Source organism: Lynx rufus, unplaced genomic scaffold, assembly GCF_022079265.1.
Source record: "Lynx rufus isolate CCGP_SWC_20201006 ecotype Redwood Valley unplaced genomic scaffold, mLynRuf1.p SCAF_12, whole genome shotgun sequence".
NCBI classification, from domain to species: domain Eukaryota; kingdom Metazoa; phylum Chordata; class Mammalia; order Carnivora; family Felidae; genus Lynx; species Lynx rufus.
This window is the reverse complement of record NW_025814826.1, coordinates 18,204,488-18,228,820: the sequence shown is the minus strand read 5'-3', so window position 1 is coordinate 18,228,820 and position 24,333 is coordinate 18,204,488. Positions and strand designations below refer to the sequence as shown.

At 35.7% G+C, this 24,333-nt stretch overlaps 1 protein-coding gene across 10 annotated transcripts in view; it reads left to right on the top strand.

Annotated features, from left to right (window-relative positions):
• The window catches only part of PDE7A (phosphodiesterase 7A), a 140,785-nt gene that overhangs the window by 14,715 nt on the left and 101,737 nt on the right, over positions 1-24,333 (top strand). Inside the window, exon 1 of one of the 10 annotated variants that reach the window (XR_006961102.1) lies at positions 5,248-5,379. The exons of the other annotated variants lie outside the window; for them this stretch is intronic. The gene's annotated coding sequence lies outside the window, so the exon portion shown is untranslated. Of the gene's footprint in view, positions 1-5,247; positions 5,380-24,333 lie in introns of those variants that run through there. 10 annotated transcript variants of the gene reach the window in all.

Sequence of the window (24,333 nt, the reverse complement as noted above, 5' to 3'; positions counted from 1 at the left end):
GCTGAGAAATCCATTTCCTTGAAACTCTCCATGCTCATGTACTTCTAAGGGTTATACATGCATGACACAGTTGGTAGACCACTGCTTTACTGTATTCCATCTTATTCTTATCTTTTTGCCCTATTTTACCATTTTCTGCAGGTATACAGAAATAATACTTCATAAATCAACGTTGGTTTTTTTTTCTGGTTTTTGATTGCTCCTGATCCCAGGTCTTCATACTTAATCACTCTACGACTTCCTTGGAAATGGAATCAGGATATCAGTCCTTGAAAGGGACCCTATAAATCATTTTAAAGATTTGATGGTTGAGATTCAGAAAGGCTAAGTGATTTCTCCAAGATCTGACCATTAGAAAGTAGAGAAGTTAGAGTTTTAAAAATTTGTTTTTCCCAACTTTGTTGCTTTTCTTACTATATCCCCTGCTTCCTTGTAAAAGGATTGATCTTTGTAATTTCCTTAAGTAGCAACCTTTCTTTAATGAACATTACTGAGTAGCAAAGCATCTATATAGTCCAGTGATTATTTGAACTAGTTAGAGTACACACACTCAATTTAAAACATGTTTGAGTTACTTCTTAAAACATAATCAGAGATAAAGCAAAGCCATTATTGAGATTATAATGGGCCAGTTGGAATGATACCATTTGATTTGCTGAAATGAGATTTATGTACAAAAAGAAGGTTTTTTATAAAGAAAGGTTTTTTTATAAGGAAGGTTGTATTTCACCTATACGTTAAAAACTAAGAATAAAACTTTTTTACATTGAGGAATAAAATGATATTCCTGATCTATAAATTCTCACTCTGTAGCCTTTTATGTATGAAATGGTGGGTGATGGAATTTTTTAATATTTTTTTTACTTCATTTTACTTTTTCCCCGAATTCTTTATAGTGAACATTTTAAGAAAAACAGTGAAGTTATTCCAAAAGGCAAACATTTTTTAAAGACTTTTTTTTTTACATCAGTTTTAGATTCACAGCACAATTAAGAGGAATGTACAGAGATTTTCCAGGTACCTCCAGCCCCAACACATGTATAGTTTCCTCCATAATGAACACCCCACATCAGACTGTGGTACATTTGTTACTATTGTATGAACCTACATTGATATAATCATGCAGCGTCCACACTATACATTGGGTTGCCCTCTTGGTGTTGTACATTCTATGAATTTGGACAAATATGTAATTATATGTATTCATCGTTAATAATATACAGAGTATTATCATTGTCTTAAAATCCTCTGTGCTCTACCTAATTATTCCTGAACTCCAGGCCCTAACAACTACTGATATTTTTATTGTCCCTAATTTTGCCTTCTTCAGAATGTCATGTAGTTGGGTTCTTACAGTCCCCAGCCTTTTCAGATTTGCTTCTTTCACTTAATAATGTGCATTTAAGTTTCCTCCATGTTTTCTTAATGGCTCATTTCTTTTTAGCACCTGAATAGTGTTGTCTGGATGTACCACCACTTACCCATTCACCTACTGGAAGACATCTTGGTTGCTTCCAAATTTTGACACTTATGAGTAAAAACTGCTACAGACTTACTCTGCAGATTTTTTGTGGACATAAGTTTTCAACTCCTTTTGGTAGATACAAAAGGAATGTGATTGTGGGGTCATATAGGTAAAGCATGTTTAGTTTCATAAGAAACCACCAAACTACTTTCCAAAGTGGCTATACCATTTTGTGTTCCCACCAGCATGAATGACAATTCCTGTTACTCCACAACCTCACCCAACATTTGGTGTTGTTGGTGTTTTGGATTAGCCATTCTAACAGGTGTATAGTGGTATCTCATTGTTTTAATTCATATTTTCCTGATGACATATGATGTAGAGCATCTTTCTATGTTTATTTGCCATCTGTATATCTTCTTTGGTGAGGTGTCTGTTAAGGTCTTTGGCCCATTTTTTAAGTGAGTTGTTTTTATATTATTGAGTTTTAAGAATTCTTTGTAGGGGTGCCTGGATGGTTCAGTCAGTTAAGCAACCAACTCTTGATTTCGACTCAGGTCATGATCTCACCGTTTGTGAGATCCAGCCCCCATCAAGTGAGGAGCCTGCTTGAGATTCTCTCTCTCCCTCTCTCTCTGCCCACTGCCCCCTGCTCATGTGTTCGCTTGTGCTCTCTCTCTCAAAATAAATAAACATTAAAAAAGAGAGTTCTTTGTATATTTTGGATAACAGTCCTTTATCAGATGTGTCTTTTGCAAATATTTTTTCCCATTCTGTGGTTCGTCTTCTCATTCTAATATTGTTTTTTGTAGAGCAGAAGTTTTAAATTTTATTTAAGTCCACCTTTTTTTTTTTTTTTTACATTTTCTTATAGGAGTCTTATAGTTTTATATTTTATATTTAGGTGTGCGATCCATTTTGAGTTAACTTTTTGAAGGGTGTAAGGTCTGTATTTAGACTCATTTTTTCATGTGGATGTCCAGTTGTTCCAGGATCATTGGTTGAAGAGACCATCTTTGCTTCAGACTATCTTTGTTCTGTTGTCAAAGATCAGTTAGCTATATTTCTGTGGGTCTGTTTTTTGGTTCTTCTCTATTCTGTTTCATTGATCTATTTGTTCTTTCACTAATACCACACTGTCTTAATTACTGTAGTTTTATAGTAAGTCTGGAAGTCCAGTAGTGTCCTCCCAATTTCGTTTTTCCTCTTCAATATTGTCTTGGCTACTCTGGATCTTTTTGCCTTTTTATGTAAACTTTAGAATTAGTGTGTTCATATCCACAAAATAGCTTACTGGGATTTCGATTGGGATTGCATTGAAATTACAGATCGAGTTGGGAAGACTTTGACAATATTGAGTCTTCTCATTAATGAGCATTAAATATCTCTCCATTTATTTAGTTCTTTGATTTTATTCATCTGAGTTTTGTCATTTTCCTCATATAGATCTTGTACCTATCTTGTTAGTTTTATACCTAAGTATTTCATTTTTGGGAGTGCTAGTGTAAATGGTATTGTGTTTTCAATTTTCAAATTTCGTTTATTGCTCTTTAACATTGCTATAATTGCTCATTAGTTCTAGGAGACTTCCCCCCACCCCCCGCTCCATTTTTTCAGATTTTCTACATAGACAGTTATGTCATGTGTGAACAAAGATAGTTTTATGTCATCTTTTCCAATCTATACTGTGTTTCCTTTTTTGGTCTTATTACGTTAGCTAGGATTTCCAGTGTAATATTGAAAAGGAATGATGAGAGGAAACATCTTTGCCTTATACCTGAGGTATTCTTTGAACAGGGCAATAGAAATAAGATCTATAGGGGAAAAAAAAAGAATACTCATTAGAAAATTGGCAGAAGACTCACAGCTCCAGGAAGAAATACAAATGTAGGAAAACATATTTAGCTTTTCTAGTAATAAAAGGAAGTGCCGAATGAATGAATGAATGAATGAGAGAAAAGAAAAGAAAGCAAGAAAGAAAAATATTTTTGGCGGGGGAAACATATTTTCATACTGGCAAAGACTGATAAAACCCAGTGTTAGCAGGGTATGAGAAAATGGGTATTCTTATATATGGAGCTGGGAGCATTATTTGATTCAGCTTTTGGGTAGGGTAGTAGGTCTTTACAAATCAAAATTTTAAGTGTGAATGCTACCCTTTCTGCAGTTCTGGAATTTGTCTGAAGGGACAGTTGCAAAAATTTGCTAAAACATATATACATAGGTTATTTTGGTAACAATTTGCAACATTAGAATGATGGATATTTAGATTATTTCAGTGCTTACCAGTCTGGCGGTTGGTTAGAATATGTTGTTTTAATTCAGCATGAAACTCTACCCAATAAAATGATGCCTTATTTCCATATTTGTTTTGGAAAAATATACATAACAGTTTGCAGAAAATGCTAGCTGCAGAGTAGTATTTGTATTAACCTGTTTATGTAACTTTCTACATAACATCTGATTTTTGTAAATAAAAACATGAAGGATATTTTGTTCACCAATGTATTCATACATACAAGTCTGATAGGTTGGTCAGCAAAATATTTACAGTGGTTATCTTTGGGACTGGGACTTCTAATTTTAATATCTTTGTACTTGTGAATTTTTTTAAACAAAAATAATATCACTTTCATAATAAGGGAAAACAGTAAAGCTATTTTTTTTTAAAAAACTTACCATTAAATGACCTATTATATAGAAATAATGAAGAAAGGTCTAGTTAGCTAATAATTTAATAAGTATAAATAGATGGGTCAGAAGTAGGTTGTTCACTGGCACATAGTAAGTATTCAAAGTGGTTTATTAAAATGGAAGTGTAATGGTTTGATGTATGGAGGAATACACTGCATTTTTAATGGGGAAAGTAAGTAACTTTGGCGGCAGATAATTTACAAAAAAGTATTTTGCCTGTTTCAAAACTGAGAAGGTAAGCTTTCTGTTATAATTTATTCAAGTATTTGAGGGTCTCTACATTAGCATAACATTTATAAAATGTGAAAAGTCATCAAGAAAACTTATGGCCCAGAATCATAGAATATTAATGTTAGAAGAGACTATAGAAATCAGTTTTCTCACTATATGGATGAAAGCAGAAAGGTTTAAAGGGACTTACAAAGGCAATGTAGAAATCTCTTGTGTTGAACATCCTGATTTTAGCTACTCAGTTTTTGCTTGTGCATTTTTAGGATGAGAAGATTACCACTTTAAAAGGCAATCCATGGTGTTGAATGGTGTAGTGGGTTGAATAGTGTCCACCAAAAATTCATGTCTACTTGGAGCCTTAGGATGTGACCTTATTTGGAATAAGGATCTTTGCAGATATAATAAAAATGAGGTCATATGGAATTAGGGCAGGCCCTAAATCCAGTGACAGATGTCTTTTTGAGAGGAGAGAATGCACACAAGAAAGGAGGCCACCTGAAGATGGAGCAGAGTTTGGAATGATGCAGGTTACAAGCCTGGAATGCGAAGGATTGCCAGGGAACACCAGAAACTCTTTAAGAGGCACAGGAGGATCCTTCCCTGAAGCCTTCAGAGGGAGCATGGCCCTGCCCTGCCAACATTGATTTTGGACTTGGAGCCTCCAGAACTGAGAGAAAATATATTTCTGTTGTTTTAAGCCACAAAGCTTGTTACTTCAGCAGCCCTAGGAAATGAATACAAATGGCTTTGGTTATTTTAAATGTATTTGTTCATTCTTTCCATCAGCAGACACTTACTGAGCACTTTTTATACGCCAGGTACTCTGCTAGGTGTGTCACAGGTGAATAAAACGGTTTCCTGCCTTGGTTCTTGGAGCTTGGTCCAGTAGGAAAAGGAGCTATGTAAATCTGTAATTGCAGTACTGATGTGTCCTCATCAGGACCGTATACGAAGATGAGTAGCGGCACAGATGAACTGGGAGAACCAAGGTGGGTTTTATAAAGACCTTTGTGCTTGGTTTGAGAGATGGAGCTGAAAACAGCCTCTGTGGTGATTCTGCTTGATTCCACCACCACTAGTGCTGTCAGTCCTGCCCAGCCCAAGGCATGTTTGGCCTGCTGTGATAGCGTCGTGTCACTAGAATTCTTTCTCCACAGATCTGTTGAAGTAATTTTTTAAATGCAGTCACCTCATGCCACTGCCGAAACATCAGTGGGTTCTTTTCACAGTGAAAATAAAATCCAAACTCCTTTTCATGTTATGGCCCCATATAATCTGGTACCTGCCAACTTTTCAGCCCCCTCTTCTTTCACAGTGGTCTTCTTCCTGTGAACGTGCCAGGTTTGTGCCCATCTTTGACTTTGCTCTTGCTCTTCTCTGAGACTCAAGATCTTGGCCATGGCTCCTTGTCCTTCAAGTCGCAGTCCACTCTGCGGAGGAATCTTCCCTGACAGCACCCCTCCCCCGTCTGTCCTTTTACCTTGTTTTATTTATGGCATACAACACTAACTCAATTCATTTGTCTGCCTCTGCCTGGCTTCCACCCCTACCTCACTCCCCACCTCACTCCCCACCTCACTCCCCACCTCAGTCCCCACCTCACTCCCCACCCTGCCACCACAGACTGTGTGGTCAGGAAGCAGGGATCTTGTTTACCCAGCTCAGTGCCATGTCCCTAGCATGCAACATACAGGAAGTGTTCAATACAGAAGAATGAAGAAAAATTTACTCTTTTAGTCTCATGCTACCATGTCTGATCGTATGTCACCATATCTCTCTTTGGGATGAATCTCAAATTGTATTCCTGTAATTTCAGTTTATAGTCCCACCTACACCCTCCCCTTAAAATTCCACCTTCATCGTTATACTCTTTCTGAGCTGCCGCTGTGGTATGGAGCTATCTTAATCTCTAAATTTATGTAATCTTATTTAAAAATTCACTGAGGTTTAGAAAAGTTGCCCAAAGTAACACAACTGTAAATGGTGTTTCTGGGGTTTGAACTTAGATCTGTCTTTGACTAGAGCTCCTGTCTGCTGTACTGGAGTAGGCTGCTGAATGCTTTTTGGTGAGGGGGAGGTAAAAATAAAAAATTAGAATAGGAGCCCTCTCCATTTTGAATGGAAATAGCAGACACTTCGTATTTGTTTCTTTAAGAAGAACTAGGTGATATTTGTTAAAAGGAATTCTAAAAAGAAACTTGAATTTCTTCTTTGGATTGAAGTTAATATGTGCTTATTATTTAAAAAATGGAATATATAAAAAAATACAAAGAAGAAAGAGGAAAGTAAACACTGTCTGTAATCCTATCACCCAGTGATAAATAGTTAACATTTTAGAACATTTTCATCCAATTGTTTTCTGTACCGATATAAAATATTGTAATGTCATTTTCATATACAAGTCTTTCTCTAAATTTTGAAACAATTTCCTGATGTAATTACTAGATCAGAGCATACTGTCAAATTTCTTTCCAGAAAGAAGTGATAAAGTGATACCAGTTTATATTTCCATGAGCAGCATATGAGTGCCTTTTCATAAGTTGCTGATATTTTTAGTTTCCATTTCTTGGATTTTTGTTGATATTAAACTTGTATTAGATGTTTATTAATTACCTGATACCTATCTTCTGTGACTTGTCTATATCCATTGCCTGTTTTTCTAGAGCTGAGAATGTGAAATTGGAGGAAGAAATTTTATGCTTAGAAAAGTATATTGAAAATTAATGACTTGAAATCTTCTGGATGTACTACTGAAGCATGCTCACTGTTAAAAACTATCAGCACACAATCTCTCCCTCAAGTAAATATTTTAAATTTAGTGATACTGGGGCATCTGGGTGGCTCAGTCGGTTGGGTGTCCGATTTCAGCTCAGGTCATGATCTCACAGTTGGTGAGTTCGAGCCCCACATTGGGCTAGGTGCTGACAGCCCAAAGCCTGGAGCCTGTTTCAGATTCTGTGTCCCCCTCTTTCTCTGCCCCTCCCCCGCTCATGCTCTGTCCCTCTCTCTCTCTCTCTCTCTCTCTCTCTCTCAAAAACAAACATTAAAAAAATTTTTTAAAAATTAGTGATACTACCCCAAATTTTGTATTAATAAGAAAAATGGAACATAAGACCCATTTTACATAGCTTTTCTAAAATCTCAATTTTTTTTTTCAACGTTTATTTATTTTGGGGACAGAGAGAGACAGAGCATGAACGGGGGAGGGGCAGAGAGAGAGGGAGACACAGAATCGGAAACAGGCTCCAGGCTCTGAGCCATCAGCCCAGAGCCTGACGCGGGGCTCGAACTCCCGGACCGCGAGATCATGACCTGGCTGAAGTCGGACGCTTAACCGACTGCGCCACCCAGGCGCCCCTCTAAAATCTCAATTTTTAAAGATAATTTCTGTCTAATATTTAAAAGGTTTTTTAATGGTTTAAAATATTAACATAAAAAAGGACAATTGGAAGATAAAAGCAAAATATATATTACATGATATGTGCAACCAACCTTTTCATTTTTCCTTTGTTTCATAGTGAAAATTCTCCATTTTCAGAGAAAAACTTCCTGGAAGTGACCAAGAATTTTTGTGGTTGGCCCCAGCTCATTTCTAGTTGAGGGGTAGTTTTAATAACTGTCGAGGTTTCCACACTAATTTCCCCATCAGTGGTGTTTTTTACGTTTCTTTAGAGTAGGATTCATGTGGTGGGCTATGAAAGAAAAACTATTGAAGATACAGAAATAAGACTTAGGACTTTTATTTATATTTATTTCTAACCTTATTTTCTATCCTAATTTTATTCATGTCACATAGAGTACATAAAGGTAAATGTGTATAATTCATAAATAAATGCATTACAAGCTTGGAGACCACTACCTCAGAGCATCTGTCGATTGCTGTGAGTTCTTTTACACACACACACACATCCCCATATGTAAAATTTCAAAGGGTTCTTAGAGTCCATTTTCACCATGAGACCCATTTAACCATAACCTTCCTTGTCTCCTGAGTCTACTTTGCTGCAGCTTTTTGTCTAGCGATTTGACTTTATTAGCCAACTCTGATTTCAATCCTTAAGGTTGAAGCCCAGGATTAACTGTCAGAACAGCTGGCCTTGTACGGTGACCTGTCCTGACTTCAGTTTGATTAGACTGTGATCTCCTTAAGAGTGCACATTGTTTATTTAGCTGTGTTAAACCCAGTGCTTCACACAAAGTAGATACTCAGCAGATGTAAAAAGTGTGTTAGACCTTTATGAGGTCCTGTCTGTGACCCAGTGCTAGGAGTCCAGCTTTCTGCTTTACTCACACTCCCTCCTCTCTCTGCCTTCCCACAGTGCGGCCTCACACCCTGCTGTGCAAGCTAGTCCATTCTGTCTTGAATCCTCTTATACCATCTCAAGGTGGTCACTTTTAACTCTCTGATGACTAGAGGATTTGTGGAGAGCCTCTTGAAGTGGTATTGGTATTCGTATCCCCTAATATAAAGCTGATAAATGACATTGTCAGAGTGAGGGACTGGTTTCCAGCCTGTTAAGAACTTATAAAAGTCTCTGGATTTCTCCTGGGGCCTTGGTTGTGATAACAGGTTAGACCCCTGTTGTTGAATAACCAGGTGACTATAAGCAGCCCTTATCTTCAATACTGTGTGGTACATAATCCTAGGTCAACATACCCTTTTTGTTTTTAGGATAAAAGTATAGAACTAGAGAGTACTAAACCAAAAGAAACTGGTTGTAAAATTTTGCTTGTTAGAAACTGGGCTGGTTTGCTCAGGTGTAACACCAGGGATATCCGATAGAAATCTAGTGTGGCCACATATGTAAATTAAAGTTCTCCTGGAGCCATATTTTAAACAATAAAATGAAACATGAGAAAGTTTTAATAAACTTAAGCAACTATATCCAAAATAATAACATGTAATCAGTGTTAAAATATGTTGATATATTTTTATATATTTTTGGAGAGCACATCTTGATTCTGACAAGCACTATTTCAAGTACTCTGTAGCTACAAGTGGCTAGTGATTCATTGAACAGTGTAGCTCTAGAAGTAATGTTTTGTGGTACATCTTGTTAGAGGGAGTCAGGGCCATCTCTTTTTAAATAATTAGACATATGTGTAGTTATAGTTTGTATAGTTCGGTACATTTCCCTTGTTCATACCTTTAATTATTAGGAAGCTTGGAAATCTCAAGATACTGTATAAATTAGCTGCATTTTTGGGGATACTGTATAGTTTCAAATATGAGAGGACAGCAAAGTTTTTAGCAGCTCGATTTTGCTTTCTTTGAGCTGGGCTGTTTCAATTTCTTGTGTTTTTTGGGGTGGGGGGAGGGACTTTAATCTTAAAAGCTATGCTTTTCCTAGTGAAGTCACTTTCATCCTTCTTCAGATATATTTTTAGGTTGAGGGAAGCTGTTGGGTGAGAAAAGGCATAAAGCTTTTTGTTGGGTCAGTTTCCAGTATATCCCCTTACATGGAAACTTTGTTTTCTCTTAAGAAATACAAATATAAAAGATGAAGCAAAAAGTTTTTCTTTAAGTAGAAAAAGTTTATTGAGTTATATGAAGTCCGTCTTATTTAGCTAAGTTTCCTAGCTAGTAGTGCCCTTGAGGCATATGAATAGGTAGTTTTTCGTTTATTAAAGAAAGAACACAATGGCTGGATTGCAGACCAGGCCCTATGGATTTGAACATTGGCCAGAGGATCCATTTTATACCAGTATGAAAGTGGATAGGATAAAGGTTCCTTAAATTTGGATTTCAAAATATTTAATTAACCAGTGTAATTAAACAGTTTCAACCTTTGAAATTATCAAAGTAATTTAAACAGTACTTTTGGAAGTTTGAAAAAGAATAATTATAATCTCACCATGACATTGTTATTTTTATGTATTTACTGTGTTTACATACATATTTTAAGGTAGCTGTGATGAATCAGTATATTTAATTTTATAGCCTTTTGGAATGTATTTCTTTTAAAAGCATGCATTTGTAATGTCACTTAGTAATATAACATTTTATTTTGTTGTGATATAATAGCCTGGAAATAGGTACAGGCTGGTGAAGTGATTCTATTCCATGAAGTAATACAGGAATCCATTTGTCATGGTTGTCTGTGAGTTGCTACCAACGCAAACTTAGGCCTTTGGGAAGGAGAAAGACCAGAAGTTCAGGGCTGTTTACTCTGGAGTTGATGAGGAGGAAGCTGTGGTATCTCTTCCACTCTCATGGCATTGGTGAGAACTTAGTCACAGGGCTCCATCTAGCTGTAAGGGAGGCACAAAAAGAGAACTGACATTGTTAGGAACATGCTGTACACAGCTTTTTTCATATTTTGGCGGGGGCAGGGGGGAGTTCTTTTGGATGGTGTTGTATAACTGGGATTACTGGTTCAAACAGTATGAATATTTGGATAGAATTTTTATTTCTACATTACTTTTCTAAAGCAATCATTTCAGTACTTTGGAGATTGACCAGAGGCCAATTGTCTAAAACTTTCAAAAGTGTTACACTCTCAAACTGCAAGTAAGAGAAATGGGAACCTGTGGCTTTCTAGCTTGGGACTACTCTCCACCCCACTCTGACCCAGCTTGATTGGCTTGGAGTTTCTGCCAGCAAGAAGCCAGGCATAAAGACCTCAATTTGAAGGGAGGGTCAGCTCTTTAGAGTGGCCAGTGATGCCAGTGGCATTGTGTGTGATGAGAATTTTCAGAAGTGTGAGGGAGGGCCAATGGCTCCGCTTGCATGGCAGGGGCTTGCAGTACTATCTGAGGCAAACATTCCTGGTTGAGGCTGCACATTAGCACAGGAAAGACCTGGGAAGGCCCGAGGTATTCACATACTTTTGACTGACCCTGAAGTTGCTTGCATTCATGCACCTAGGAGACTTGAAAGGGCTCTAATGGAAAGGTAAACCTGGGGCAAACTTGAAAAAAGACTGAACTACAAATGAGTTTGTCTTACCCACACACATACCCATTGGTAAGGGGAGGAGCCTTAGTGGCTTGAGGTATTTGAAATAAACTCTGTCTCATCACAAATTGACACCTAAGTGATGCAAAGGGGTAACCTCTAGGAAGCTAGGCCTAAAAATAACAATATATTTAAAATAAAAGTGAACAGAGATATCAGTGACTTCATACCACAGGGAGACAGATTTTGCATATTTATTACCCTAGGCATGATACTAAACAAAATGAAAGAAGTAAACAAAACAGCAACAGTACCTTTAAGTGGGAAAAAAATAATCCTGAATTGCTGTATTTTATAAAATTTCTAGGTTTAACAGCAGCAACAAAATTACAGGCCATGTAAGGAACCAGTGATGTGTGAGTCCTGCACAGGAAAAAAAAAGCAGGAGAAAAGAATTGTCTCTGAATGTCCCCACATTTGGATTTAATAAAGACTTCAACAATTATAAATTTGTTACAAGAACTAAAGGGAACCATGTTTAAATAAAGGGAATTACAACAACAGTAAGTCAACAAATGCAGGTTCTCCATAAGGGTATAGAACTAATTAAAACAATAACCAAACCAAAACAAGACAAAACAAAAGCCACTCTTGATATGATGTCATGAGAGGGTACTTCACCTCTGTAGTAGTCTTTCTCAAGACTTATAGCCTGAGTCTGACCATGAGAAGAAACAGACAAAGTACAACTCTGGATCATTCTATAGGAGCACCTGATCAGTACTCTTAATCTGTCAAGGTTACGAAAAACAAGGAAAAACTGAGAAATTATTACAGATCAGAGGAAACCAAGGAGATGTGATGACTGAATGCCATGTGGTATCCTGCATTGGATTCTGGAACAGAAAAAGGAAAAATTAGTGGAAAAACTGATGAAATCTGAATAAAGTCTGCAGTTTTGAACCAATGTTAATTTCTTACTTTTGACACATTGTACCATGCTTATGTAAGATATTAACATTAGGGAAAGCTGGGTGAAGCATAGGAACTCACTGTACTGTCTTTGCAACTTTTCTGTAAATAAATCTAAATTATTCCAAACTAAAAAGTTAAAAAATCAAATGGAAATTCTAGACTTGAAGAATGCAATGCCTGAAATGAAAAATTCACTAGAGGGATTCAGCAATAGTTTTGAGGTGCCAATAAAAAGAATCAGCAAATTTAAAGGCCGACTAATAAATATGACTCAATATGAAAGGCGGAAAAATGAAGAAAAAGGAAGAAAGTCTTAGAGATCTATGGAACACATCAAGCATAGAACACATCTGTAATGGGAGCCCCAAATGCAGAGAGAGATAGAAAGGTACAGAAAATAGCCTTTTGGAAAATTTTCCAAATTTGATGAAAAACTTACTACATCCAGAAGTTCACTGAACTCTGGTAGGATAAATACAAAGAGACCTGTGCCTAGAAACAGGCTAGCCAATCTGTTAAGAGACAAAGATAAAATCTTGAAATCAGCAAGAGAATAATAACTGGCTACATACAGTGGAGCGTCAGTGTGATTAATTACTGCCTTCTCATCAGAAACACTGGAGGCTAGAATGGGATGACATATCCAAAGTGCTGAAAGAAAAATAAAAGTCTATGAATAATTCTATATTTAGCAAAACTATCTTTGAAAAATAAAGGTGAAGTAAATACATTCATATGCAAAGACTGAGAATTTGTAACAAGCAGACCTGCCTTATAAGAAATACTAAAAGAAGGAAATTATACCAGATGGTAACTCAGATCCATAGGAAGAAAGGCAGACACTGGAAATGTAAATAAATATGTAGGTTAATATGAAAACTTTAAATACAATTTTTCTCATTTCTTAAAAAATACTTGAATTCTATCTAAAAACAAATTTAGTATCTATAACATTTCATTCTCCCCACCCCCACATTCATCCTTATTGTAAACAAATTGTTCGCACCGTTTGCCTTTTGGTCTGTAGGATCTCAAAATTTTGGGTGTTGGAACTCCTTTCCATTCTGAAAAGTTATTGAAGACTCCAGAGAGTTTTTGCTTAAATGGGCTTTATGTATTGATATTTTTTGTATTAGAAAATAAAATTGAGGGATGCCTGGGTGGCTCACTGGGTTTAATGTCTGGCTCTTGATTTCAGCTCAAGTCATAATCCCAGGGTTATGTGATTGAGCCCCACATTGGGCTCCGTGCTGAGCTTGGAACCTGCTTCAGATTGTTTTCTCCCTCTCTCTCTTCCCCTACCGTTTGTGCGCACATGCTCTCTCAAAAAGAAAGAAAAGAAAACTGAGAAAAAAGTCAAATTCTACTTATTTAAAAATGACAATACCAGTTACATGTTAACATAAGTGTTTTTTAATGAAAAAAACTACATATGTATTTCAAAGTAAAAAAGATACAAGAATGGCATTGATTTTACACCTTTCAAATCTCATCAGTGTCTGGTTTAATAGAAGACCACTGGATTCTCGTATAGGCTTCTGCATTAAAGTTATTGAAATAAATTGATTTGGCACAAGTATGTGAAGAAAATCTGGCCCCACTCAGATGTGGTTGGAAAAATGAGATGTATAACAGTAGCCTTTAATTATAATTGTGGATATTTTTCTTTGATATGATGCCAGAACTCAAGAAGTGGTAGTTTTGTAAAAGTTAGTTGCAATGTGGAATCTGAAACATAGATATCTGTGAATTTTTTTTGATTCATTGTTTAAGCAGTATACTTTGATACGTCAAAATTATCATTCCTGTTTATCTCTAAAGGATAATGGAACAAGTTCTGTCTGAAATAATTTGGGGAAAAAACTATTAAGATAATTATTGCATAAGAATGTTTTTTTGAAATTTCTTTTATTAGTATTTGAGATTTCTAAATTTAATGCCTTTTAGATGTTAGGGTTTAATTTAAATTACTGGCAGCTGGAATCGCAGATTGTTATTAGTATGTATTTAATTGAAAACCTAGTTATATGTAGCATCATCATCATCATTGTAAAAGTTACTATACCTCCTTATGGGAAAGCTAAATAATTCAGAAGGGTGTAAAATGTAATTAAAAGAAAACTCTCCTTTTGAATTCCTGAGAGATAAGCAATGTTAATAGTTTCTTGAATGGTTTTCCTGAAAATTTGTTCACATATAGGAATTGTGATATGTGTTATATATATTATATGTATACATATGAAAATCTTGTTAAGCAAACGGAATCTCATGTTTTCTGTAAATACATAAATCTTGGATATTTTTGTATTAGTATAATGTCATCCTTTTTTAATGACTGATTAATATATACATTACTAGATTGGTTATTAGGAAAAAAAATTTTAATAATGAAAGCACACCTTTTAAAATTCCTACTCAAATGTTGCTCCTGATCCTTTGTTGTCAGTTTTATTGCTCAAAAATAATAAAATCACTTGCAAACTGAAATTGCATGTCTTGCAAAGTAGGTAGGTTTTATGATGTTCATGGATGTGATCTTAACTCCAAGATACAGACTAACAGTTGAAAAAGAAAATTCTCAAGGATGACATACTGGATGCTTTTAAGGGAGCCTGATTTGATTACAGTGACTTTTGATGCAAATGATTAGAGAAGACTCCTAGGAAAAATGGATGAAGCCATTCAGTATTTCTGAAAACAAGATCTTTGTGATCCTCTCTAAAGAGAAAAACATGAAAGATGTGGTATGTTGTGTTATATAATTTTGTTGAAAAGATTACACTAAAAAATAAAGTCAACCCTTGTTTTTTTTAGTCTAAGAAATGTGTGCATAGTTGAAATTATAACTTAAATCTTGTCAAATGTAAGATAACTTAAAACTTTTATTTTTTTTTATTTTTCAAGTCAAAATCTTGAAAATCAATTATTTTTAATATTTACAATTACATTTTGGCCCTTAGTTTAAGAGAATTCACCTCAGGATCAGTTATGTTTAGAAAACTAGGAATTCATGAATTCCATAGAATGGATGTACTAAATTTAATCATGTCTATGCCAATCAGGATGTTTAGGCTCACGGTATTTGTGTGTGTGTGTGTGTGTGTGTGTCTGCCTCTCTCTCTCTCTCTCTCTCTCTCTCTCTCTCTCTTACGGACAGTGCTTTAGGTAATATCCTGTACATATAGCTTTACATTCCCATGTGAGTGTGTCCATGGCATACATGTCTAGAAGGGGAAGGACTTGGGTCAAAAACTATGTGTGTTTACAATTTTGATATCCCTAAAAGGATTACATGAATTTACAATCTCACTACAAAACTCTGTATACACTTTCACAGTGTATTCCTTGTCCAAACCTTTTCTTGAATTAGCGCAGTGAGAATGTGTAGTGTGAGAGTTTGTACAATGAGAGATGTGATGTTATTTAAATCTCTTTGCTTCCTGAGATTTGGATATTCAGAGTGGGGACAGTCCAGATAATGAGGGGCTCATTTGAAAATTCACTGTAACCTGTTTAGTTCCTGAGCTGGGCGGGGAGACTTTGAATAGCACAGATTACCTGTTGTCCTCTCACTGGTGCAGAGGTATTATCAGTCTCTGTAATCTTTGCCAGTGTGATAGGTTAAAATAAAAATGTCTCATTAGGTTTGTTTTGCTTCTCTTTAAATATAACTCATGTTTTAATTTTAGTGGCATTTATATTTAAACGTGTACCTTCCAGTTACCTTCTTATTGTATTACAAGAGTGATACTACAATATTAGGAAAATAAAGACGTGTTATAGTATTATTTTATCTGATCTCTTCTAACTTTTTATGGTAAATTTTTATGTAGCAGTTTTGTATTTATGTAGTGAAATGTCTCATTTTCCCCTTATAAGGCTTTTGATTCTATGTCATAGTGTATTATCTTCTGTGTTTCAAGGTAATAAATATATTCTTTCTTGTATTCTCCTACAGCCTTTTACATTTTTCTCATAATTCTATTTCCACAGTTAATTCCTCATGTTTTGATCTTTACTCCATCTGGAATTTATTGTAATGTAAGGAATAAGGCAGAGATCTAGTGTCTTTTCCTCCATTCACCATCGAGTTTCTCCTAAATCATTAATTAAATAATGTATGTTTTCCCTGTTTATTTATTTATTTTTAAAATAGCAGGTTAAAAAAATTTTTTTTTAATTTTTAAAAAACTTTTATTCATTTTTGAGAGAGAGACACAGAGAGAGTGCTCGCATGCCCACGAGTTGGGGAGGGCAGAGAGAGAGGGAGACACAGAAACCAAAGCCAGCTCCAGGCTCTGAGCTGTCAGCAGAGTCCCACGTGGGGCTCAGACTCACTAACTGTGAGATCATGTCCTGAGCCAAAGTCCGACACTTAACCGATTGAGCCACCCAGTCTATTTAAAATGCCACCTCTATCATATGTGAAAATTTTGCATCTACTTGGTCTGTTTCTGGATTCTAATTTTGTTTCATTGATTAGTCTGTTCATGTGCTAGGATTAAGCTTTTAATTATTATAGCTTAATAGCCTGTTTTTTTTTTTTTTTTTTTTTTTAATATTTTTTTCAACGTTTATTTATTTTTGGGACAGAGAGAGACAGAGCATGAACGGGGGAGGGGCAGAGAGAGAGGGAGACACAGAATCGGAAACAGGCTCCAGGCTCCGAGCCGTCAGCCCAGAGCCCGACGCGGGGCTCGAACTCCCGGACCGCGAGATCATGACCTGGCTGAAGTCGGACGCTTAACCGACTGCGCCACCCAGGCGCCCCTTAATAGCCTGTTTTAATGTTTTTTATTCCCTACTTGATTTTGCATATATGTTTATTATTCTAGAAGAACTTAATGATAGTCACAAACTCCCCTCTGCCCTCTCACTACCTATAAAATATCCTATTGGTATTTTTACTGGGATTGTTTGAATTTGTAGTTTGGGCAAATTGACCTTATTAGAATTAATCCAGAGTAAACAGCTAAGTGACTAGCGGTTGTGCTGGATATTCTTTTTGCCTCTTCAAATATGATCTTCACTTTCTCCATCTTGATCTGTGCCCCAGCAGTCTGACCTCTGTGGAATGCATTTTCCAGGCTCTCTAGCCTCCTGGCTTCTTGTTGCATTTGGCCAGTAGAAGGTCTAGTAGGAGATGGGTGGGTAGGAGGAAAAAAGGTATATTTCCAAGCCTCTTACCCTATAGGGTTGTGTTTGTCTACCTAAGGCCACACCTTCCGTTGGGCTGGGTCCCCTCTCCCATGCTGAGAGCCCTCACCTCAGGTCTCATAGTAAATGGTGGTAACAGCTCCCTGCTGTTGCTAGCCCTCTGTGCCATCATTTTCCTGTTGGGCGCCTGACTGATGAAACTGCTCTCCTCTTCCCCTTTCTCCTTCTCCTCATCCTCATTACTACTAATATTGAATCTCCTTATTCCAGTCTTCTCTGAGATCCTTCAGTAGAGATTAACATTTTCTTTATAAAGGCCTTTATCATTTGTTGTTTATACCAAGGTTTACTTTTATTCCATTGGAATTATAAATAGAATCTTTTCTCTCATTATGTTTTCTAACTAATTAGATATAGGCAAACTATTGATTTTTTATGTTAAGTGTATGATTAGCTGTATACGGAGTTTTCTTATTCCATATTTTTCCATATTATTGTTCCATAGTTTTTCAGTACCTTATTTCATAATCACCTGTAGACAACGCATCAGTTTCAAATCATGATAATTTTGCCTATTTTTTTCTTCATTAATATTATTTGGGAATGGTTATATTATTTAAATACATTTTTTTTGCATCTATTGATGCTTAAAATGTTTTCCCTTTGATCTACTTTAGTATATTTTCTTAGAGATATGCTAATATTAACTTACCCTTATGTTCTTGGGATAATTCTTACTTGGTTAAGATATATGATTCTCTTCAGGATTCTACTTGCTAATATTTTGTTTAGGACCTTTGCAACAATATGTCTTACTAAAAAATGATCTAGGGCTTTCTGTCCCCATCCAGTATCATGTTGTGGTAGCAGTACTTTTGTTTACATCATCCTAGTATTTTTAGAGGCAAGTCAGAAACAGTAAAGCAGCAAAGAGATTTTACACACTGCACACAAACATCTTTAAAACATTGAGGAAGTTAGCTTGTTACCAGGGAAACCTGGCATCATACATTGCTATTATAAGGCTGTCTTTTGTATCAAAGTGGTACAAAGTACAGTTGTTACAAGACTTAAGATGTGTATGTAATGAAGTGGTGACATATAATACTATCTTTCACTTGACGTTTCATTTACTTTACCTCATCCTATGAAGAGAAAAGGGGTAGGTCTTTGCCCCATTTAATAGATAAGAAGGTTTAGATTCAGAGAGATTTCTGCTTCCCAGAGTTCATATGGCTAATAAGATTTACCTCTAGACTTAGAAAACAAATCTTGTGACACATGGTCAATGCTCCTTCATTATCTTTAGGAAAAGAGTCAATGCAAATCAGATCACGTGTATATTTCAAAATAGGAGAGACCTTGGCTCAGATTTTATTTTCAAAGTGATTATGTGTGAAGAATTTAGCACTCTTATAATGCATATTATAATTCAGTTTATGACTACAACATCTTCTTGAAGTAGTCAGAGAATAGGTTCATAACTTGATACCCTAGATGGTAGCCAGAATCACCCAATTTAAAAACTGGAGCTACCTTCCAGTAGGTTTATATACAGCAAGGTTTATATAGACTCTTCCCAGACACAAGTGGAAGAAAAAATAGTGTGGCTTCATTTGCTCATGAACAAAAAATATTGAACTTCTTCCTCTTAAAAGCATGAATTATATTTTTTTCTTTATGACTGAGTTGATACATGTTTATGAAGGAAAATTTGGGGGGAAAAACAGGCAAAAATATAAAAATCCTCTGTAATCCTACCACCCAGAGCTAACAATGTGAATATATTGGTGTTGAGCTCAACAATTCTAGTATCTGTCTGTTTAAATATATTCTTTTTCCCTGCCTCTTACTGTGCATAATGTTTTATAGTCAGTTTTTTAATTTACATAGTAATTTTTCATATTATGAAATATTGTATAGCAATATTTCAGATGCTAGAGACTTTTTTCTAAATAAAGTCTTATTAGAAACCCAAATTTATGCAGTGTTTATTGGTAAAAATTTTTATATTACTTTTACTATGGGAATAAAAAGGTTGGTTTCATGAACAAAAAAATTTGAGAGAGTCTTGTATCCAGTGGTGTTCTTGTAAAATGCTTATTGCCTACAACTTGGATGAACCTAGAAAATATGCTAACTGAATAAGCCAGACACAAAAGATCACATGGTGTATGATTCCATTTGTATGAAATATCCTGGAATATATTTCCACAACGACAAGATTCCTTTGGGTCTGAAGGAGAAATAGATCTGATTTGTGGTGCTTGCTGATTTCTTGTAGTATGCTTACTATTACTGTGGTTGATTCAAAGCTACCAGTGCAATGTTACTGAATGAGTTGTTAGGAAGAGAGGTGCAGAGTTGGCTCTTCTGAGCCAATGAGAGCAGCCTCCTGCACACAACTGGTTTTATCAGCTAGAATATTTTTAGTTGCAGGTAGCAAAAAACTTAACTCCAGTGTGCTTAAACAGAAGATTTACCAGGAAGACCCGAGGTTGAGTGTTTCCAGGTTTGGTTAATTCAGCAGCTCAGCAGCAGCATCACTGACCCATATTCTTTCTTTCTGTTTTGCTATCTTCAGTATGTTGGAGTTGTCCTCACAGCAGCTTTTATCATGGTTGCAAAGTGGCTTTAACAGTTCCATGTATTCAGACGTGACAACTTCCAGGGAAAGAGAAAGGCTGTCTCTTAACTTTTGTAGCATTTTAAGTGCACAAAACTCATCCCATGGGGCTTCTCTAGCAGATTTCCATCACACCTGATTGTTTCACATTGCCATTTTCAAACAGTCTCTGGTAAGCAGGGTGGAACCACTATGATTGATTTGGACCAGTCAGGGTCCACTCTTCAGGTCTGAGGCTGCAGCCACATACTCTGAAACATAGGGCTGCCTAGACATCTGAACAAAGCTCTGCTTCTTTAAGGAAGAAGCGGGGTAGATGTTGGTTATATAATCAACAGTGTCTGCTGCACATGGATTGGGGATGGCACTTCCAATTGTATTATCAGCCTCAATATTCATGTTTCTATTTTGATTGGTAAGGTTTTCCTTTACTCAGAAAAGTTGTGTTTACAGTATTCTTCCCACCTCATTCTGAGAGACCAGTATTACTCTGATACCAAAACCCAACAACAACAACAAAAAAACAAAAAACAAGGAGACTATAGAACAATACCTGTTATGAATATGGACACAAAAATCCTAAACAATATACTGACTGAATATAGCAACATATAAAAGGAATTATACACTACAACCAAGTGGGATTCATCTCAGGAATGCAAGGTTGGCTTAACATCCAAAAATCAATTATTGTAATCCACCATGGCAACAGAACAATAAAAGCCACATGATCATCTCAATATTCAAAAATAACACTTAACAAAATCCAACATCCTTTCCTAACAAAACACTCAGAAACCTAGGAATAGAAGTGAATTTCCTCAACCTGATAAAAAGCATCTATGAAAAACCCACAGCTAACATCATACTTCATGGTAAAAGACTGGTTGCTTTCCTTCATAAGAGCTGGAACAAGACAAGGATATCCACTCATGCTACTTCTGTTCAACATTATATTGAACCTAGAGGTTAGAACCTCTAGGTTCTAACCAGATCATTTAGGCAAGAAAAAAGAAACTCATCCAGATTGGAAAGAAAGAAATAAAACTCTATTCACAGATGACATGATCTATATAGAAAATGCTAAGGAATCTACTAAAGAATTATTAGAACTAATAATAATATATTATTAATACACAAGATCAGTATACAAAAATTAGTTATGTTTCTGTACACTTGAGATGAACAACCCTAAAACAAACTTAAAACAATTCCATTTCTATAGCAGTAAAAGGAATAAAATACTTAGGAATAAATTTAACAAAAGGAAGTACAAAACTATTCTCTGAAAACTACAAAAGAGTGTTTAAAGAAATTGAAGATCCAAATAAGTGGAAAAATACCTGATGTTCATAGATTAAAAGACCTTATATTGTTAAGGTGTCAGTACTCCTCAAGTGGATCTCCACATGCAACACAGTCTCTTTCAGAATCCCAACTGATTTCTCTGTAGAAATTGATAGGCTGACCTGACAATTTAAATGGAATTGCAAGGGACCAGAGTAATGAAAAACAATCTTAAAGAACAAAGCAGGAGGACTCATACTTTCTGATTTCAAAACTTCCTGCAAAGCACCAGTAATCAAGACAGCATGGTACTGACACTTATGGCCCTTAAGTACTTACCTCGGGGACATAGAGATCAGTGGAGTAGAATTGAGAGTCAAGAATCCATGTGTCTGTGGTCACCTGGTTTTTGACAAGAGTGACAAGCCCATTCAAGGGGGAAAGAATGGCCTTTTCAGTAATTGTGCTAGAACAACTGAATAGCCACACAGAAAAAGATGAAATTAATCTTTAGGACTTAAAATGGATCCAAGAACTAATTATAAGAACTAAAACTATAAAACTCTTAGAAGAAAAAACATAGAGTAAATTTTTATGACCTTGAATTGGGCAATGGATTTTTAGATATGACACCAAAAGCATGAGCAACAAAAGAAAAAAATAGATGCCTTAGAATTCATCAAAATTAAAAACGTTTGGGGCACCCGGGTCGCTCAGTCGATTGAGTGTCCGACTCTTGATTTCAGCTCAGGTCATGGTGCCAGAGTCGTGGGATCAAGCCCTGCGTGGGCTCCATGCTGAGCATGGAGCCTGCTTGGGATTCTCTCTCTCTCAAAATAAAAGAAAAAAAAAGGTGTTTTTTTTTTAATTAAAAACTTTTGTGCTTCAAAGGACACTCAAGAAAGTTTTAGCCCACAAAATGGGAGAAAATAGTTGCAAACATACATCCAATTAGGGACTTACATCTAGACTATACAAGGAAGTCCTACAACTCAGTAATAAAAAAAGACAACTCAATTTAAAAAATGGGCCAAGGATCTAAATAGGTATTTTTCCAAAAAAGATTTATAAATGACCGATAAGCATGGAAAGATGCTCCAGCATTTCCATCAGAGAAATGCAAATCAAAACCACAATGAGAGACAGAATAAAAAATAATAAGTGTTGGCAAGGATGTGGAGAAATCAGAACCCTCATACACTGCTGTTTGGAATGTAAAATGGTGCAGCCACTTTGGAAAACAGTTTGGCAGTTCTTCAGAATGCTAAACATAGAGTTACCAAATGACACAGCAATTTCACTTCTAAGGGAAATGAAAACAGGTCCACACAAAAACTTGAGCATTTATAGCAGCATTTTTCAAATAGCCAAAAAGTAGAAACAACCTAAATGTCTGCCACATGATGAGTAAATAAACAAAAGTGGTATATCCATACAGTAGAATGTTATTCAACCATAAAAAGGAATGAATTTCTGATATTTGTTATAACTTGGATGTACCTGGAAAACTTTTTGTTAAGTGAAATAAACCAGACGCAAAAGGTCACAGTGTGTTATTCCATTTATATGAAATGCCCAGAAAATGTATTTCCATAAGGAAAAAGCAGATTCATGTTTGCCAAGGGCTAGGGGGAAGGGAGAATGGAGAATAACTGCTTATGAGTATGAGGTTTCCTTTGGGATGATGAAATATTCTAAAATTAACAGTGATGATGGTTGTACATATCTGTAAGTATACTAAACACCATTGTGTTGTATATTTAAATGGGTGAATTGTATGGTTTGTGAACTATATCAAGAAAGCTGTTTAAAAAATGTTATCAGTATTTAAAGCTTCCCTTATGGTTTCAGAATACTTTTAAAGTAGTGATTCAGAAGTTTGAAGAAAAAAGTCCACAATTTTTGTTTCATGGTGGAGTCAGTCATAATTATCTAAAATTCTATCCATCTTCTTTGTCATGAATATAAAAGTTAGAAAAGTATGCCAGAATTGCAATAAGCATTTAAAATTAAACCATCCCAATAGTTCTCTTACATGTTGATCTGTTAGTTTAAAACTGCTTTGTTTTAGTGAAATATGTGAACAGATGCATGTGAGCTTTGCCTTGCATTTGTTTTTGGAGTTCAGTTGCTTTAGTAGAACACAGTTTTACACGAGGAATCATGCACAGGCCTAAATGAAAAAAGAAGGTCCATTCAGAGCCCAAACTTGGCTTATTAGTAACACGTATATAAAACATTCAGATATATGCAGAGAGATGCCAACCAATGGCCTACTTTAAGATTTGTGTAAATATATTTATAATTTATATCTAACTTATAATAGTTAAAATTTTTTAATGTGTACTTTTTGAGAAATAATTATCATTAAAATTCACTCGTTTAAAGTGTACAGTGTGGTTTTTATTATATTCACACGGTTGTGCAGTATTGCACACCTTCACTACTGTCTAATTTCAGAATACTTGCATCACCTAAAAACCACCTGTTAGCAGTCACTCCCCACTGTCCCCTTCCCTAGCCCCTGGCAACTGCGCATCTGATCTCTATCTCTGTGTATTAACATACTGGATATGTGCATTATCAGTATTATAAATTTTAAATAGTTAAAAGTATCCAAGAATTATAATCAGTTTCAAGACAGTTTGAACATGTATGTTTTACAGTATTCACTTCAAATGATTGAACAATTCCATGTTTCTAATTTTGTAATCAGTCAACTGATCAATCCCTTGTCAGATATTTAGAAAGTTTACAGTTTTTCACTGCTGTAAACAGTGTTGTGATGAAAATCTTTGTAGCTAAATCTTCATGCTTATCCATGATAATTTCCTTAAGATTAATTCCTAGAAGTGGTATATAGCTAGTTAAAATGTTAGGTTTAGTTTTAAGTCTTGATACACGTTGCCAAATTACTTGCAAGAAAACTTATATCAATTTACACTCAAACAGTAATGTAAGAAAAAGGGACACCTGAGTGGCTCAGTTGGTAGATTGTCT